A 20,278-nucleotide genomic window follows, 5' to 3' on the forward strand; every position below is an offset into this window, starting at 1 on the left:
TACAATATCATAATATATATCTTGAGCTATTAAATTCACAATCCAGTCCATATATTAAAGTACTTTTTATTCATATTGTCCAATTATTTATACAACATAAACAGTGAGATATGTCAGCAGGAAGTGTCAACTGATGTTCTAAAAATAATTAGTGTATTCCCTAATCGCCTCATATACGACACCTGTCAAAATTTATAGCTGAAACGAGTGATGTAAAATCTTCAAATAGTGAAGCTACTTCGTAGAACGATAACAAAGGACAGTTGAAGATTCGCGTTTCGGTTTTTTTTTCTCAATACGGTAATTATATTTCATATTTTTTTTTTCGCTTTGTTTAATAAGACGAATTATTGATTGTTCTTAGAACAGTAAATAAAATAGATTTCGATATCACTGAGAGTCATACAATCAAAACTGAAATATGTATAGGTCAAGGCTATTCCACAAAATGAATCTACATCTTCTATATTAATTTTCTGTTAGTAGAATACTACCCCCCAATATTGAATATATTAGTATTCCATGTTAAGGCACTTACCTCTTAAAATTTAATCTCAGCCAACTAAACGTTTCTAATCAAATAACTCTATTTATAATAAGGTGCTACCAATGGGTGAGTCAAATAATATAAAATTAGATTACTACTACCCCCTCTTTCTTAGATGTCACGATCGCTGTGGACCCTATATATATGTATACCTACATATAATATTCTTATCGTTCATATCACCATGGTACACACGTGATGACAATATGGCTTACTCAATTACCGTGTTTGTTTAAGCATGACCACTTGCTATGTTATCGAATAGTGGCTTCTAATTAGCGTTTGTCGAAACTGATCTATCAACTACTTGGGATTAAGCTTATCGCATTTATTTTTCACGCCAAAATTAGTATTAATTAGATAATCTCATCAGAGTAAACCGCGATGTTTATAACTCACTAATAACATTTTTTTTTTTTTGTTTCTTTTTGTAATAAAAAACCTATATTTATTGACATATCTAAGCTGTGACACACTGAGTAGTGGTTATGATACAACAATATGACTGCTTTCGAAAATCAAACTATTAAGAAAGATAAAGCTGTTGAAGAACTGTATCTTGCAAGACAGGGTCTTACAGAAGTTTGTATCTTGCAAGACAGGGTCTTACAGAAGTTTGTAGTCTAAGGATCCCTGCTTAGGCCGAGAAAGTTCATCCAGATTTTCCGGTGTGGTTCTCCCTTGTCATTGTTGCAGGACGGAGGGGGTGGCAAGGAAAGCTGTCTAGTCGTTCGGATGGGACGAAAAACCGAGGTCCCGTGTACACATTGGCGTGCACGTAAAAGATCCCTTGACAGTTGGAATTCGATAAAAGAGTAGGCCGTAGTGCCGCTGTTCGGGCAAAATTTCCCTCATAGCACACTTTATGGCATGCCCGTCTTCATTAGCCCAGTTCGGAGCAAAACAGTAGGACGTTAAACCCCATTTCATTTCATTTTTTTGTAGTCTAAGACAATTTATGTTTTTAAAACATTTGTGGCTTAATGGAAACAACCTAAGAAGAATAAATTGTTTAAATGGAAATTGTCGTCTAGTGGAATTGTACCTGCACAATAATCAAATTGTGGGGATAACTGGTGCCTTACATCATCTAACATGTCTAAAACTATTGTTCCTAAACAATAATCAACTTACAAGACTAGGTTCTGTCTTCACAGAACTGAAGAAAATGAACTGCTTGCAGACACTAAGTTTGTTCGACAACCCAATAGCGCAAGAACCCGACTACAGAATACATGTTATAAATGCACTGAAACCAGTTTTTTTTTGTTAGATCGTCAAGAAGTTATTAATTTGGAGAGAAATATGGCGCGCAAGGTTTACCAACAAGAACGTAATCATGTCAGTGAAAGCGTGGCTTTTGGAAGGAGATCACAGGGCTCAGCAGGTTTATATCATCGGTTTTAAAGTGTGAAGCAACTAAATTTGATAATCGAGACATTGGAAATATTTTTCTACGAGATCAGGTTCCTTATGAAACACATGAAGATGCCTGTAATGATAGAAGATCCAAGAATTCAATTATGCTTTATACTTGTTTGGATTGGTCGAAAATTCCGAGAATTGAAGAAAGAAGAACATCCGAGCACCCATTTGATTCACCTGAAATCGTTACTCATGTGTACAGATAGATCATGGATTTTTAAACAAAACCATTTATTTAAATATTTGGACGCAGCATTTTATCATAATAGATATCAATTCATTGTTTGTGTAATAAATTATAATAACCAGAATCTCTGTAAATGTTTGATGGAATAAATTGTATTTTTATAGAAAATTAAAAAAACAAACAAAAAAAAACTGGCTCACTAAACAGACGATTCTGGGTTCGATAATACCTGCATTATCCAGAACCTATGGCTAATATTAAATATAAAAAAAACTAACAACTCTCATCTTTCCATGTGCTAATATCGGGATACTGAGCACACACATTGTTGGAAAGAAAATGGGGTCATTTCTACACATTAACATATTTTACATTCTGTTACTATAGTAGAGACATTTGTTATTATAGTAGATACATTTTGTTGCTATAGTAGATACATCTGTTACTATAGTCGAGACATCTGTTACTATAGTAGAGATATGTGTTACTAAATTAGAAACATTTATTACTATAGTAGAGACGTGTTACTATGGTAGAGACTTCTGTTAGTAGAAATAACTAGTTAATACAGTATAGACATTTTGTTACTACAGTAGAGACATTTTGTTAGTATAGTAGAGTCATATGTTACTATAGCAGAGACATGTTTAACTATATAGTAGATAGATTGTAGAGACATTTATTACTATAGAGCCATTTGTTACTGGAGAAATTCTGCATACGTGAACAATTTATAGTTATCTGTAGCATATTTTGTCTGCAGCGTTCAAAGATTATGTTACGAGCTTTAACTGAAACCGTTGTTTTTTGTTATAGGCTATTTTCATTCATAGTTACATGTCAAATCGACAGTGTGTAAATCAACAACGATAATTAAAACCTTTCCATTGCCGAAGTTACGTCAATGCTTTCCATAAACCACGAAAATCTGCCAAATGAGATAAAAAAATAAAAAAATCATATCATTTGTCGTTAGGTTTCGAACATAAAATCTAAACATAAATTTTGACGTTTATATGACGTGCTTAATAACAATTTCTACATTTATGGCTTGTGAGATATATAATGTGAATGATTTGATTTATTATGCCTTTAAAACATTCACTAATTTTAATTATGATTTTCAATTAACCTAACTACGCAAACGAACACATGCAAAGATGGAGCAGAAATAAAGCTCGCGATGTAGCTTTTGTCTAAAAACTGGGTCAAGTGAACTGTGTGTGTGTGTATAGGGGGGGGGGGGGGTATAAATTAAGGGAAAGGTCAAAATTCCAAATTGTAAACCACATAAGTGGTTTAATATTCGAAAATAGATCAGCATATTTTTTATCAAATCAAGCATATTAATATATTTTTACCCGGACGTACAGGATAATATTGAATGTCATTACTGTTTATTACCGATTGACGTTTTAACTTGGATTATTTAGGATCAAGACGTCGCCCAGTAATAAACAGTAATTGTATTCCATAGAAATATAGATCGTGTATTTCCACACTCGCTCTCACATGTCATGGTTCGGTTCTTATTAATCTATATTTCCATCACATATTGAAATATGCGGGGGTGAATTTTACCAATTCATTACCAAATTCCCACAACCTGTTATATATATATAACGTCCATGATATATTTTAGTAAATATATTTAGTAACTCTCGTAGAATTATAAACAGTAATTTCTCTGGTTGTATCGGCCAGACATCCTCAAGGGGAAGAAAATAACTGCTCTATTTGCGGTATAGGTCAAAGATTGTATGTCAATGTAACTGAAATCTAAATTGACTTAAATATGTAATACTTAGCCGGAACTAAACAACATTTAGATCATTCACTGATTTAAAGTAGCTAAGTTTCTAACTTAAAGGGACAATAACACTCTTGTTGGCTTGACAGCTCCAGAAAATAAAAAAATAGCCTTATTCTAAGTACTAGATGTGTTAGTGTCTTACCTGTTGTGTAAATTATCCATTAAATCCTATTTTAATTGTCCAGAGGGTTCAAAAATATTTTTAAATCCAAGTCACATTTGAAAAGCTTTACGTCAGGCTTTTCAAATCATTTAGTTGAATTTTTCCAATTTTTTTTTTAATTAGGTATGTTAAGATGAAATTTGTATTATCAATTAATTGGAATATTGTAAAATAGTACAATTTGTTGACCAGAATAAAGATTGGGACATATTATTCAGTTACGACAAGAGTGGCATTGAGCCTTTAATATCATCCAAAATCTTCGACATCGAAAACACAAATTATTTGTCAGTTTAAATCAACATTGATGTTGTGATCTTGCCGGGAAAAGGTGGGCTTCTTATATCCAATATTTAAGACAAAATAAACATTTTATCATTGTACACGAATCGTGTACCATAATACGTTTCAGTGCCATTTGTAACAAGGGCTAGACATATTCCACAAATCATACCAAACGGTGACGTCATATTCTTATCTGGAGAACATGCGCAATAAATACTATCGGTGTAGACTGGAATAACCAGACGCTAGAGATTGCCATTCATATACACCGTACCCAATTCTCCCAATTCGAAACAAAATATTTAACTTTTTTCAGAAGCAATATCAAAGCTAGCTAAAACTCCGTGATGTAGGTAAAATTAAAGTACTGAATTTAGTCGAATTGTTGTTTCACTTAGTGATTAGACAAGTTCTAAACCATTATATTACATTATTGATTCCAAAGATTAAGCCGAAGTCCAATCTGATTAAAACACAGATCCCATTTCGTTTTGTTTTTATAGTTCAAAAGTTCGTTTTACTTGTCTTCACAACACTAGGATCTGGAAGAGTTGTTACATAACGCGCGTTCTAGTTGAAGTGAGGAATTAGCCAATGAAACGATCGATCTGTTACGGCGAGTTCTTGGCGTGCAGGCGTGAGATGCACGGAACTGTGGGTAACCCACTAGAAACGTCAACACTGATTGGTTAATCAATGTCTGCCGTCATAGGATCAAAAGCCGCTCGTACTACCACTGACGCAACCTTCCACAACAACCAGTCAGAGCTTCAGGTAGTGTAGGCCATCGAAAGTATAAAAAAAACGAAACGAAATATAGATGACCGAAGTAGGTTCATTTACTAAAATTTAGTAAAATTTTCAAAGTAGACAGAATTGGCACCCCAATATAAAATTCATGTTATAAAATCCAATGAAATCGATAATTATTTTTTTGACTTTAGTGAAAGAGTCTAGATAGAACACGAACTAATCAAATGTCAAAACCCTTGAGGTATAATTAATTATTTATCTTAAACATGGAAACAATAAATAAAATCGATTTAAAACCAAATGAAATAATATAAGGGAGTGCGGCTTAACTTTTCCCTATGTGCACTAAAACGACGGTGGCCAATGTCCGGCGGTGCTCATCCCAAAATTGCTTATCCCCAATTTTTTTGTAAATCATGAATTATATCTTTACCTGTGAGATGGGGTTTTGCTTGATCATTATCGATTTTATTTTTTATTTATTTTTTTTTTTTTTTAGGAACATAGAAATTTACAATGGGTGTGTTAAATGAATTTATTATAGCAAGTGTCTGAATCCCACGCACCCGTATATCCTTAATCTATGTTATCCATTAGAGAGTTGATCTTAAAGGGCGTATGGCTCTATTCTTTGGAATTTTAAAATGGACGAAAATAGGTATAAAATATGAATTGGTATTGAATTTTTTATAGAAAAAAGTAATGTCGTTTCAATTCAATTATGTTCGATGAAATAGATCAGTTATTTTTCCTCTCCACACGTTTACGCCTACTTAGTCCATTCTTCACGTTTTTTAATTATCTTTTTCTCGTTTGGGAATGAGCCATAATTACTCCCCCATTGTCTCGCAGGATATATTTTTCTGCGCTCATTACAAATGAATACACGACTCGTATAGTGATTATAAAATGTTCATTGTGTCATAAATATTGGATATTTGGATCCCATATTTTCACGAAAAGAAAACAACATCAATATTAATTGAAATAGCTCAGTATTAAATTATAATTTGTGTTTTATTATTTACGATTATTACGGAAAATATTGAGTTAGAGGTTTAACTCCTTAACAATTCAGGCAAAGTTCGGCTCTTTTTGTTTTTCAATTTTTTTTTTGAAAATATAAAAAATATTTAGTTATGAATGGGGTCCAATTTCTTTCAAACTTGAGTACACAATATATGGTGAATAGAGACTTTTGGGAAGTTGAATTTTTCCCATCCGTATAACGTATCCGTATCGTCGCGTGATACGTTGCGTTAATTTAGTCTTAGAGTTTTGGCAGATTTTCGCTCCGCGTACCTATGGGTAGCTGAGCCGAGCGTAGTGCTATTGCAGCATGGTGGCAGGTATCTACCAAGATCAACATCAGTACAGTACCTAGCCTACAAATTCCCGAAGGGAATGAAGTCGTTAGACAGTCGCTGAGTTATTTAAAAAAAAAAAATAGTGTGGAATCTTATTAAAAATCTTCGACTTCGACTCGAGAGCAATTTTGGTTTCACTATATCATTTCAGAAAGTATATACCCCATTTACAAATTTGCAAGGTTCCACCTTCCTAAATTTAGCACGTAGATCAACAAGCGTGCAGATAGACAGGAAAAATATGAAAATTCCGCGAAAAGCTCATCAAAAATAATGATTAAATTCCAGTCTTTGTCATGGTTAAAATCACATCAAATATACACCTTCGTGTTCTAGGATACACATAGATTCATAAAAACGCTACGGCACAACATTTCAGCGTCTAAAAGTAGCAAAAAATACGGAAGTTATACGGACCTTTTCCGTATGAAAGCTGTTCGATACGTGCTGCCGTATCCGTGCGCCGTATCACGTATGAGAAATACACACGCATTGATGACGTTACACGCAAAATCGTTACGGATACGCGATATGGACCAGGAATTTACGTTTGCCAAAAGTCTCTAATGTGTTTATGGTCTATACTTGCGGTGTCGCATGGAAAAGAGGTGGATGACCGACTGCAGTTCAGTTTGAACTGTTCACGTATTTCACAGAACATAATTGATTAGAAATTAAAATATTTTTAAAAATGTGATATAAATCACTTTACATACATTCATATTATGTTAATATCTGCTTTTAGACCCAGTTTCGTCTATTTCAAGGTTCCAAAAATAGAGTCATACGCCTTTAAGCTTATTTATATGTAAATGTAAGGAAAAAGATGTCTCTTTAAAAAAAGGTGAAATTACCTATCTTATATATGATACAGAAATATTTAAATGGCAAGGGTTGGGGACAATTTGTGGGAACTTTTATCACAAGAATTCCAGATATGAAACCGATGTCCCATGTACACATGATTGTGCACGTAATTCAATATAAGAGTAGGCCGTAGTGCTAAATTTGTCTCATAGCACACTATATGGCATATGCGCCCGCCTAAATTAGCCCAGTTGGAGCAGAACAGTAGAACGTTAAACCCGATTTCATATCATTTCACGACTATTTAGACGGCTGGAGAAAACTAGTCTACAAAATATTTGATACTTTCGGCACCACAATATGTTTGTGGTAACCCGATAGTTAATAATAAAGATAGAGTTTAATATCATTAATTGTTGAATTATAAATAAATTGACCGTAGCAATCAATCTACAATAGACTATATATATTAGTATTGAGTTACTCTTGAAGAGATTAAATGTCACGCCATGTTTCCTCACAATAAAGTCAAGGTCTTGCGACATTGATCTTTGTTTGTCAAGTCGCCATTTCGTAATTCCATGGTACTGTGACCGTGTTGGTTGATCACATTAATTATGTGGATATACGACACGCGAATCTCACTTATCGCAAATTGGTACCTTGAGCTATTGGTCCAACGTTTTCCCTTTAAGCTGATATAAGTTAACGTTTCCAAACATCGATAACAGTCAACAGATAACAAATCAAAATATCAGATGCCTCGATGTCGTTATGAAGATGTTAATTCTCCGTTTCTTCAAAGGGCTAGATGTTTTATAAACTATGGCTTACTTGGTATCTTGTTGAAAGTTATAAATTATTTATGGTGGTCAAAAAAAACTATGACCAATACCGGTATCTTCAGCTGTATTTAAAATATATATATTTAAAGTGAACGTCTATGTGTGGTTTTTTTTAAAAAAAAAAAAGAAAAAAAAGCCAAACAAAGGGTGGAAATGCGCCCACACAGCAACTGTGTCACAACTGTAGCTTATCCCAATGAAAAACTTGGATGTTGAGCAAGTATGATAATGATCTATTAAAACCTATACCATCTATCGCGTTCACAAGGTTTTCGGCTAAAGCGGAGGGGGTAACTCAGGAACGAAAGGCAACGGATTACTGAATATCGATATCGATCGATGACCCCAATGCTTCAAGATAAATAATTAAAAGGTCCATTAAGGTTTTTCTTGAAGTCGCAGAACGCTGAATAACGATAGGGTCTAATCCTCTCATGATCCCAATCCTTCACACCAAATTTGACAAACATTGTTCAAAACTATATAGCCTATATCGCATTCACATCGGGAAAACTACAGAACGCTTACCATGACCCAAATGCTGAAACGGAAAGTCGCAGAACACTGAATACAGACACATTAAGAAAATTTAGGGGTATTGTTCCATATTCTTTGACCTTTATTGAAAGTCTGAAATGATTCCTAATTTGGTTAAAGACTTGTATAATTTATGTTTTATGTTTCCGACTTTTTTGTTGTAACTTGTTAGGTCTGTTCACGTGAACATGGTGATAGGTGTAATATTCACGTTTCTCTGCTATCACAGAAAAATTTTTTCTTTTAATTACAGTTCACGTTTCATTTGCTTTGTTGAGTTTTTTTCGGGGTGGGGTGAAGGGGGGTTGGGAGGTATCACATGCTATTAAACATAAGATAATAGCTATAATTTATGCCAATAATACCCATAAATAGACATATTATTATCGTATCATAATAACTTTAGAGTCAGTTAATTACCATTAATCAATGTACTGAACAACATGTAATTACAAGTGTGGTATTTGTAATTCGTATCCGGTAAACTACTTGATAATTGCAATAAAATGTGTACGACTCCTAACTAAACAAGTAAACAGCATTAAATCAAAATACATTTTAACTCCCAAGGCGAAGATCTCCAATGTCTCCTTAACCCTTTCGGGCCCAAGTGGTTAAATATTATAAATATTTCTTGTTTTATGATATTTTGTAGATGATTTGGGTTTGGTTAGGATATCCCAAAAAATATTTTTAAGTTTTATAAATTTTGCTGAAGCGGGTGGGGGTGGGACTTGAATGTCCCGACGGGCGGCAAAAAGGGAAATTATTTTCAATACAAAAAAGACGAAAAAGTTTAAATTATTCTTGAAATCTGTATTTTCATCATAACGTTAATCCACAACACTAAACAGACAATTCAAACAAAGAAAACTATATTTTTTCAACAATTTGAAACAATAATCCATAGTTAAATCCATTCAACTATAAGCTTAAACAATTTTAACTTGAAATTCAAATGTATAGTTTATTTCCAACCACACCATGAAAATCTAGAAAACAATTTCTTGATTTATTACAGCACAGGAATACATTACACATAACACATTTACTCTGAGGGCGAGATTTGATGTTTTTCTTAGAACAAACCTCATATCGACCAAGATTTTCAGAAAACATACATCATTTCACAGACCAGTTTTAATTTAAAATCTCTTTGTCATGTTGTAAAAGGATAAATTCAGACATATTAATCAATTCGCAAAGGAAAAGTCACATAAATTTGGAAAAAAACTTCGGAATCCCAGGACCAATATGGGTGTACAATCTGCCTGACGGGACTGATACGTCCCACTGAAAAAATATATGACAGTAATTGCAAATATTGCCCATTTCGTATATAAACTTTATGAAAGGGTTTTGATTTGGATAAAGTGTCATGAAAAAAAATCACAATCATTTTACTTACTTAGAGCTTTCTCTGTGTCTTCAAACATACACAGAGATTTTCTTACAAAAAGATTTGAAATTGAAATGCCAATCTACAATATTTTTTGCACTAAGACTGCACTACTTTAACCCGACCTTAGACCTACCTAAAACTGACTTATAATGAAATACTGACCATAATACACATATGCATTGCAACATTGTATTCACTTTATGATGGGACATGAGAGTCCCGTCGGGCCTGAAAGGGTTAAAGATACATTATGTAAGATTTAGCTAAAGAGCCAGCCTTTTTGGTATAAAAGATAATGTAACATGAATAATTTGAAAATTTTAGCCAAATTACTCTATTGCGAGCGAAGATATTAGCCTTTGAAGGCTTGACAAGACGTGTGCAATAATTTCAACCACCGTACTGGTTGTTCGGAGCTAAGTCTCGCTTCTCCATTTTTAGATTAAATCAAAATATGACTGAACTGTTCTAATCTATTTAATATCGGAGAAATCTGATGCCATCGAGAGTTGATTATGGCCGGGATAAGTTAATTAATGTCTAATTAATAATTTAGAAAACATTTTAGCTCTTGCATAATGTATGTTTAAAGACACAACACCAGTATTTTATGTATATATCAAAAGTCAAGAATGTGTACTGTTTTAATGTAAGCATGTACTGTCTTGTAATTAAAAGATAGCAAATTAATTATTATTACTTACTTGAGCGACAACTAGTAGAAATAACTAGTTAATACAGTATAGACATTTTGTTACTACAGTAGAGACATTTTGTTAGTATAGTAGAGTCATATGTTACTATAGCAGAGACATGTTTAACTATATAGTAGATAGATTGTAGAGACATTTATTACTATAGAGCCATTTGTTACTGGAGAAATTCTGCATACGTGAACAATTTATAGTTATCTGTAGCATATTTTGTCTGCAGCGTTCAAAGATTATGTTACGAGCTTTAACTGAAACCGTTGTTTTTTGTTATAGGCTATTTTCATTCATAGTTACATGTCAAATCGACAGTGTGTAAATCAACAACGATAATTAAAACCTTTCCATTGCCGAAGTTACGTCAATGCTTTCCATAAACCACGAAAATCTGCCAAATGAGATAAAAAAATAAAAAAATCATATCATTTGTCGTTAGGTTTCGAACATAAAATCTAAACATAAATTTTGACGTTTATATGACGTGCTTAATAACAATTTCTACATTTATGGCTTGTGAGATATATAATGTGAATGATTTGATTTATTATGCCTTTAAAACATTCACTAATTTTAATTATGATTTTCAATTAACCTAACTACGCAAACGAACACATGCAAAGATGGAGCAGAAATAAAGCTCGCGATGTAGCTTTTGTCTAAAAACTGGGTCAAGTGAACTGTGTGTGTGTGTATAGGGGGGGGGGGGGGGGTATAAATTAAGGGAAAGGTCAAAATTCCAAATTGTAAACCACATAAGTGGTTTAATATTCGAAAATAGATCAGCATATTTTTTATCAAATCAAGCATATTAATATATTTTTACCCGGACGTACAGGATAATATTGAATGTCATTACTGTTTATTACCGATTGACGTTTTAACTTGGATTATTTAGGATCAAGACGTCGCCCAGTAATAAACAGTAATTGTATTCCATAGAAATATAGATCGTGTATTTCCACACTCGCTCTCACATGTCATGGTTCGGTTCTTATTAATCTATATTTCCATCACATATTGAAATATGCGGGGGTGAATTTTACCAATTCATTACCAAATTCCCACAACCTGTTATATATATATAACGTCCATGATATATTTTAGTAAATATATTTAGTAACTCTCGTAGAATTATAAACAGTAATTTCTCTGGTTGTATCGGCCAGACATCCTCAAGGGGAAGAAAATAACTGCTCTATTTGCGGTATAGGTCAAAGATTGTATGTCAATGTAACTGAAATCTAAATTGACTTAAATATGTAATACTTAGCCGGAACTAAACAACATTTAGATCATTCACTGATTTAAAGTAGCTAAGTTTCTAACTTAAAGGGACAATAACACTCTTGTTGGCTTGACAGCTCCAGAAAATAAAAAAATAGCCTTATTCTAAGTACTAGATGTGTTAGTGTCTTACCTGTTGTGTAAATTATCCATTAAATCCTATTTTAATTGTCCAGAGGGTTCAAAAATATTTTTAAATCCAAGTCACATTTGAAAAGCTTTACGTCAGGCTTTTCAAATCATTTAGTTGAATTTTTCCAATTTTTTTTTTAATTAGGTATGTTAAGATGAAATTTGTATTATCAATTAATTGGAATATTGTAAAATAGTACAATTTGTTGACCAGAATAAAGATTGGGACATATTATTCAGTTACGACAAGAGTGGCATTGAGCCTTTAATATCATCCAAAATCTTCGACATCGAAAACACAAATTATTTGTCAGTTTAAATCAACATTGATGTTGTGATCTTGCCGGGAAAAGGTGGGCTTCTTATATCCAATATTTAAGACAAAATAAACATTTTATCATTGTACACGAATCGTGTACCATAATACGTTTCAGTGCCATTTGTAACAAGGGCTAGACATATTCCACAAATCATACCAAACGGTGACGTCATATTCTTATCTGGAGAACATGCGCAATAAATACTATCGGTATAGACTGGAATAACCAGACGCTAGAGATTGCCATTCATATACACCGTACCCAATTCTCCCAATTCGAAACAAAATATTTAACTTTTTTCAGAAGCAATATCAAAGCTAGCTAAAACTCCGTGATGTAGGTAAAATTAAAGTACTGAATTTAGTCGAATTGTTGTTTCACTTAGTGATTAGACAAGTTCTAAACCATTATATTACATTATTGATTCCAAAGATTAAGCCGAAGTCCAATCTGATTAAAACACAGATCCCATTTCGTTTTGTTTTTATAGTTCAAAAGTTCGTTTTACTTGTCTTCACAACACTAGGATCTGGAAGAGTTGTTACATAACGCGCGTTCTAGTTGAAGTGAGGAATTAGCCAATGAAACGATCGATCTGTTACGGCGAGTTCTTGGCGTGCAGGCGTGAGATGCACGGAACTGTGGGTAACCCACTAGAAACGTCAACACTGATTGGTTAATCAATGTCTGCCGTCATAGGATCAAAAGCCGCTCGTACTACCACTGACGCAACCTTCCACAACAACCAGTCAGAGCTTCAGGTAGTGTAGGCCATCGAAAGTATAAAAAAAACGAAACGAAATATAGATGACCGAAGTAGGTTCATTTACTAAAATTTAGTAAAATTTTCAAAGTAGACAGAATTGGCACCCCAATATAAAATTCATGTTATAAAATCCAATGAAATCGATAATTATTTTTTTGACTTTAGTGAAAGAGTCTAGATAGAACACGAACTAATCAAATGTCAAAACCCTTGAGGTATAATTAATTATTTATCTTAAACATGGAAACAATAAATAAAATCGATTTAAAACCAAATGAAATAATATAAGGGAGTGCGGCTTAACTTTTCCCTATGTGCACTAAAACGACGGTGGCCAATGTCCGGCGGTGCTCATCCCAAAATTGCTTATCCCCAATTTTTTTGTAAATCATGAATTATATCTTTACCTGTGAGATGGGGTTTTGCTTGATCATTATCGATTTTATTTTTTATTTATTTATTTTTTTTTTTAGGAACATAGAAATTTACAATGGGTGTGTTAAATGAATTTATTATAGCAAGTGTCTGAATCCCACGCACCCGTATATCCTTAATCTATGTTATCCATTAGAGAGTTGATCTTAAAGGGCGTATGGCTCTATTCTTTGGAATTTTAAAATGGACGAAAATAGGTATAAAATATGAATTGGTATTGAATTTTTTATAGAAAAAAGTAATGTCGTTTCAATTCAATTATGTTCGATGAAATAGATCAGTTATTTTTCCTCTCCACACGTTTACGCCTACTTAGTCCATTCTTCACGTTTTTTAATTATCTTTTTCTCGTTTGGGAATGAGCCATAATTACTCCCCCATTGTCTCGCAGGATATATTTTTCTGCGCTCATTACAAATGAATACACGACTCGTATAGTGATTATAAAATGTTCATTGTGTCATAAATATTGGATATTTGGATCCCATATTTTCACGAAAAGAAAACAACATCAATATTAATTGAAATAGCTCAGTATTAAATTATAATTTGTGTTTTATTATTTACGATTATTACGGAAAATATTGAGTTAGAGGTTTAACTCCTTAACAATTCAGGCAAAGTTCGGCTCTTTTTGTTTTTCAATTTTTTTTTTGAAAATATAAAAAATATTTAGTTATGAATGGGGTCCAATTTCTTTCAAACTTGAGTACTCAATATATGGTGAATAGAGACTTTTGGGAAGTTGAATTTTTCCCATCCGTATAACGTATCCGTATCGTCGCGTGATACGTTGCGTTAATTTAGTCTTAGAGTTTTGGCAGATTTTCGCTCCGCGTACCTATGGGTAGCTGAGCCGAGCGTAGTGCTATTGCAGCATGGTGGCAGGTATCTACCAAGATCAACATCAGTACAGTACCTAGCCTACAAATTCCCGAAGGGAATGAAGTCGTTAGACAGTCGCTGAGTTATTTAAAAAAAAAAAATAGTGTGGAATCTTATTAAAAATCTTCGACTTCGACTCGAGAGCAATTTTGGTTTCACTATATCATTTCAGAAAGTATATACCCCATTTACAAATTTGCAAGGTTCCACCTTCCTAAATTTAGCACGTAGATCAACAAGCGTGCAGATAGACAGGAAAAATATGAAAATTCCGCGAAAAGCTCATCAAAAATAATGATTAAATTCCAGTCTTTGTCATGGTTAAAATCACATCAAATATACACCTTCGTGTTCTAGGATACACATAGATTCATAAAAACGCTACGGCACAACATTTCAGCGTCTAAAAGTAGCAAAAAATACGGAAGTTATACGGACCTTTTCCGTATGAAAGCTGTTCGATACGTGCTGCCGTATCCGTGCGCCGTATCACGTATGAGAAATACACACGCATTGATGACGTTACACGCAAAATCGTTACGGATACGCGATATGGACCAGGAATTTACGTTTGCCAAAAGTCTCTAATGTGTTTATGGTCTATACTTGCGGTGTCGCATGGAAAAGAGGTGGATGACCGACTGCAGTTCAGTTTGAACTGTTCACGTATTTCACAGAACATAATTGATTAGAAATTAAAATATTTTTAAAAATGTGATATAAATCACTTTACATACATTCATATTATGTTAATATCTGCTTTTAGACCCAGTTTCGTCTATTTCAAGGTTCCAAAAATAGAGTCATACGCCTTTAAGCTTATTTATATGTAAATGTAAGGAAAAAGATGTCTCTTTAAAAAAAGGTGAAATTACCTATCTTATATATGATACAGAAATATTTAAATGGCAAGGGTTGGGGACAATTTGTGGGAACTTTTATCACAAGAATTCCAGATATGAAACCGATGTCCCATGTACACATGATTGTGCACGTAATTCAATATAAGAGTAGGCCGTAGTGCTAAATTTGTCTCATAGCACACTATATGGCATATGCGCCCGCCTAAATTAGCCCAGTTGGAGCAGAACAGTAGAACGTTAAACCCGATTTCATATCATTTCACGACTATTTAGACGGCTGGAGAAAACTAGTCTACAAAATATTTGATACTTTCGGCACCACAATATGTTTGTGGTAACCCGATAGTTAATAATAAAGATAGAGTTTAATATCATTAATTGTTGAATTATAAATAAATTGACCGTAGCAATCAATCTACAATAGACTATATATATTAGTATTGAGTTACTCTTGAAGAGATTAAATGTCACGCCATGTTTCCTCACAATAAAGTCAAGGTCTTGCGACATTGATCTTTGTTTGTGACCGTGTTGGTTGAACACATTAATTATGTGGATATACGACACGCGAATCTCACTTATCGCAAATTGGTACCTTGAGCTATTGGTCCAACGTTTTCCCTTTAAGCTGATATAAGTTAACGTTTCCAAACATCGATAACAGTCAACAGATAACAAATCAAAATATCAGATGCCTCGATGTCGTTATGAAGATGTTAATTCTCCGTTTCTTCAAAGGGCTAGATGTTTTATAAACTATGGCTTACTTGGTATCTTGTTGAAAGTTATAAATTATTTATGGTGGTCAAAAAAAACTATGACCAATACCGGTATCTTCAGCTGTATTTAAAATATATATATTTAAAGTGAACGTCTATGTGTGGTTTTTTTTAAAAAAAAAAAGAAAAAAAAGCCAAACAAAGGGTGGAAATGCGCCCACACAGCAACTGTGTCACAACTGTAGCTTATCCCAATGAAAAACTTGGATGTTGAGCAAGTATGATAATGATCTATTAAAACCTATACCATCTATCGCGTTCACAAGGTTTTCGGCTAAAGCGGAGGGGGTAACTCAGGAACGAAAGGCAACGGATTACTGAATATCGATATCGATCGATGACCCCAATGCTTCAAGATAAATAATTAAAAGGTCCATTAAGGTTTTTCTTGAAGTCGCAGAACGCTGAATAACGATAGGGTCTAATCCTCTCATGATCCCAATCCTTCACACCAAATTTGACAAACATTGTTCAAAACTATATAGCCTATATCGCATTCACATCGGGAAAACTACAGAACGCTTACCATGACCCAAATGCTGAAACGGAAAGTCGCAGAACACTGAATACAGACACATTAAGAAAATTTAGGGGTATTGTTCCATATTCTTTGACCTTTATTGAAAGTCTGAAATGATTCCTAATTTGGTTAAAGACTTGTATAATTTATGTTTTATGTTTCCGACTTTTTTGTTGTAACTTGTTAGGTCTGTTCACGTGAACATGGTGATAGGTGTAATATTCACGTTTCTCTGCTATCACAGAAAAAATTTTTCTTTTAATTACAGTTCACGTTTCATTTGCTTTGTTGAGTTTTTTTCGGGGTGGGGTGAAGGGGGGTTGGGAGGTATCACATGCTATTAAACATAAGATAATAGCTATGATTTATGCCAATAATACCCATAAATAGACATATTATTATCGTATCATAATAACTTTAGAGTCAGTTAATTACCATTAATCAATGTACTGAACAACATGTAATTACAAGTGTGGTATTTGTAATTCGTATCCGGTAAACTACTTGATAATTGCAATAAAATGTGTACGACTCCTAACTAAACAAGTAAACAGCATTAAATCAAAATACATTTTAACTCCCAAGGCGAAGATCTCCAATGTCTCCTTAACCCTTTCGGGCCCAAGTGGTTAAATATTATAAATATTTCTTGTTTTATGATATTTTGTAGATGATTTGGGTTTGGTTAGGATATCCCAAAAAATATTTTTAAGTTTTATAAATTTTGCTGAAGCGGGTGGGGGTGGGACTTGAATGTCCCGACGGGCGGCAAAAAGGGAAATTATTTTCAATACAAAAAAGACGAAAAAGTTTAAATTATTCTTGAAATCTGTATTTTCATCATAACGTTAATCCACAACACTAAACAGACAATTCAAACAAAGAAAACTATATTTTTTCAACAATTTGAAACAATAATCCATAGTTAAATCCATTCAACTATAAGCTTAAACAATTTTAACTTGAAATTCAAATGTATAGTTTATTTCCAACCACACCATGAAAATCTAGAAAACAATTTCTTGATTTATTACAGCACAGGAATACATTACACATAACACATTTACTCTGAGGGCGAGATTTGATGTTTTTCTTAGAACAAACCTCATATCGACCAAGATTTTCAGAAAACATACATCATTTCACAGACCAGTTTTAATTTAAAATCTCTTTGTCATGTTGTAAAAGGATAAATTCAGACATATTAATCAATTCGCAAAGGAAAAGTCACATAAATTTGGAAAAAAACTTCGGAATCCCAGGACCAATATGGGTGTACAATCTGCCTGACGGGACTGATACGTCCCACTGAAAAAATATATGACAGTAATTGCAAATATTGCCCATTTCGTATATAAACTTTATGAAAGGGTTTTGATTTGGATAAAGTGTCATGAAAAAAAATCACAATCATTTTACTTACTTAGAGCTTTCTCTGTGTCTTCAAACATACACAGAGATTTTCTTACAAAAAGATTTGAAATTGAAATGCCAATCTACAATATTTTTTGCACTAAGACTGCACTACTTTAACCCGACCTTAGACCTACCTAAAACTGACTTATAATGAAATACTGACCATAATACACATATGCATTGCAACATTGTATTCACTTTATGATGGGACATGAGAGTCCCGTCGGGCCTGAAAGGGTTAAAGATACATTATGTAAGATTTAGCTAAAGAGCCAGCCTTTTTGGTATAAAAGATAATGTAACATGAATAATTTGAAAATTTTAGCCAAATTACTCTATTGCGAGCGAAGATATTAGCCTTTGAAGGCTTGACAAGACGTGTGCAATAATTTCAACCACCGTACTGGTTGTTCGGAGCTAAGTCTCGCTTCTCCATTTTTAGATTAAATCAAAATATGACTGAACTGTTCTAATCTATTTAATATCGGAGAAATCTGATGCCATCGAGAGTTGATTATGGCCGGGATAAGTTAATTAATGTCTAATTAATAATTTAGAAAACATTTTAGCTCTTGCATAATGTATGTTTAAAGACACAACACCAGTATTTTATGTATATATCAAAAGTCAAGAATGTGTACTGTTTTAATGTAAGCATGTACTGTCTTGTAATTAAAAGATAGCAAATTAATTATTATTACTTACTTGAGCGACAAGGCTTGCGTCATTAAATCAATCTAAATCACTGAATATAACTTAATTCATCGATATGGATTATATTTGTACCAAAATGTATTTAATTAAAAAGTACCGTTAATCTATATGGTATAATACTCTATTTTTAACATTTATAATGATATCACAGGATGTGTGTGTGTGGGGGGGGGGGGGGTCGCACCCTCTCCAAAATATACTTGGGTTAAATATCCCCACAATCATAGTATATTAGTTAAATAAATCAGACATTCGTCAGTGTATATAAGTATGTGTAATGATGTTGGATTATTAAAACAATTCCAATTGTTCTTTAAAGGCACGACAAGATGGTGACTGAAATCAGAAAGGTTAAAGGCACAACAAACCAGATGGTTGACTGAAATCCGAAAGGTTATAGGCACAACAAGCCAGATGGTTGACTAAAATCAGAATGATATTCTTGTTATTGTGTCATTAAGCACATTATTATTACTTTATTTGCCTCAAGATAAGGATGGCGATAAATAATGTAAATGGCCATAACTTGAGTGATAGAGAACTGGTCTATTTTGATAATCTGTGTGGACCATCACTGAACGTTTCATCAGCTGTTCGACATTTGTTTTAAAATCGCCTGTCATGTCTATATTTTTAACGGTCTTACCTGACTTGTAAGTACACCTGTTGACGTCTCCATGAAATCTACTTCCCTTCCTTTTTCTCGGTATTGCAACAAATCCCCAATAACAAGTATCGACTGGTCTTCTCTACACCTGACCAAACCTGACAAGGTATCGATCTAATACTAGTATATTGATTTTACCTGTCCGTTGCTACGGATTTTGTAACCGAGCTGTCAATCTCTCATTTCATTGCTGAACTAATTAAAGGTTTACCTGGTTTACTTAAACAAACTTAATGACATTGAGGATTTGCTATGATGTAATCAGTCATAAATAATATATTTTGTTTTAATAAACGTAGTGTGATGTAGGAATCAATAAATGTTTTGTTTTTCTGAAACCATCTATATAAAAACAGACATGAAATGACGTTAACTTTAACTTCCTACTTTATTGGACCGGCTGGGTTAATACAGTGTACTATGAGTGAAATGTCGTCCGGACAGCGGCGTTACGACCTACTTTTATTTCGAATTTCAACTGCCATGGGTTCTTTTGCGTGCATCAACAAGTAAACGGGACCTCTGTTTTTCGTCCCACAAGAACGTCCCGACACTGGGCCTTGCCAGGCAATACGCTCTACACCACTAACAAGGGGGAACCACCCTTTATAGGCTAAAATTGTAGACATAAATCTTTAAAAAATATACCTGTGTAA

General features: G+C 33.5%; 1 protein-coding gene and 1 pseudogene across 2 annotated transcripts in view; one reads left to right on the forward strand and one right to left on the reverse strand.

Annotated features, from left to right (window-relative positions):
• Nucleotides 1-19,749, reverse strand: part of LOC126832162 (tetraspanin-7) — a 36,074-nt gene extending 16,325 nt beyond the window's left edge. Inside the window, exon 1 of one of the 2 annotated variants that reach the window (XM_050562868.2) lies at nt 19,602-19,749. The gene's annotated coding sequence lies outside the window, so the exon portion shown is untranslated. Of the gene's footprint in view, nt 1-538; nt 725-19,601 lie in introns of those variants that run through there. The other variant, XM_050562867.2, reaches the window with a different exon arrangement.
• Nucleotides 1,049-2,215, forward strand: LOC130014290 (leucine-rich repeat-containing protein 72-like; annotated as a pseudogene).
• Nucleotides 19,750-20,278: the final 529 nt, after the last annotated feature.

This window comes from Patella vulgata, chromosome 9, assembly GCF_932274485.2.
Source record: "Patella vulgata chromosome 9, xgPatVulg1.2, whole genome shotgun sequence".
Lineage (NCBI taxonomy): Eukaryota > Metazoa > Mollusca > Gastropoda > Patellidae > Patella > Patella vulgata.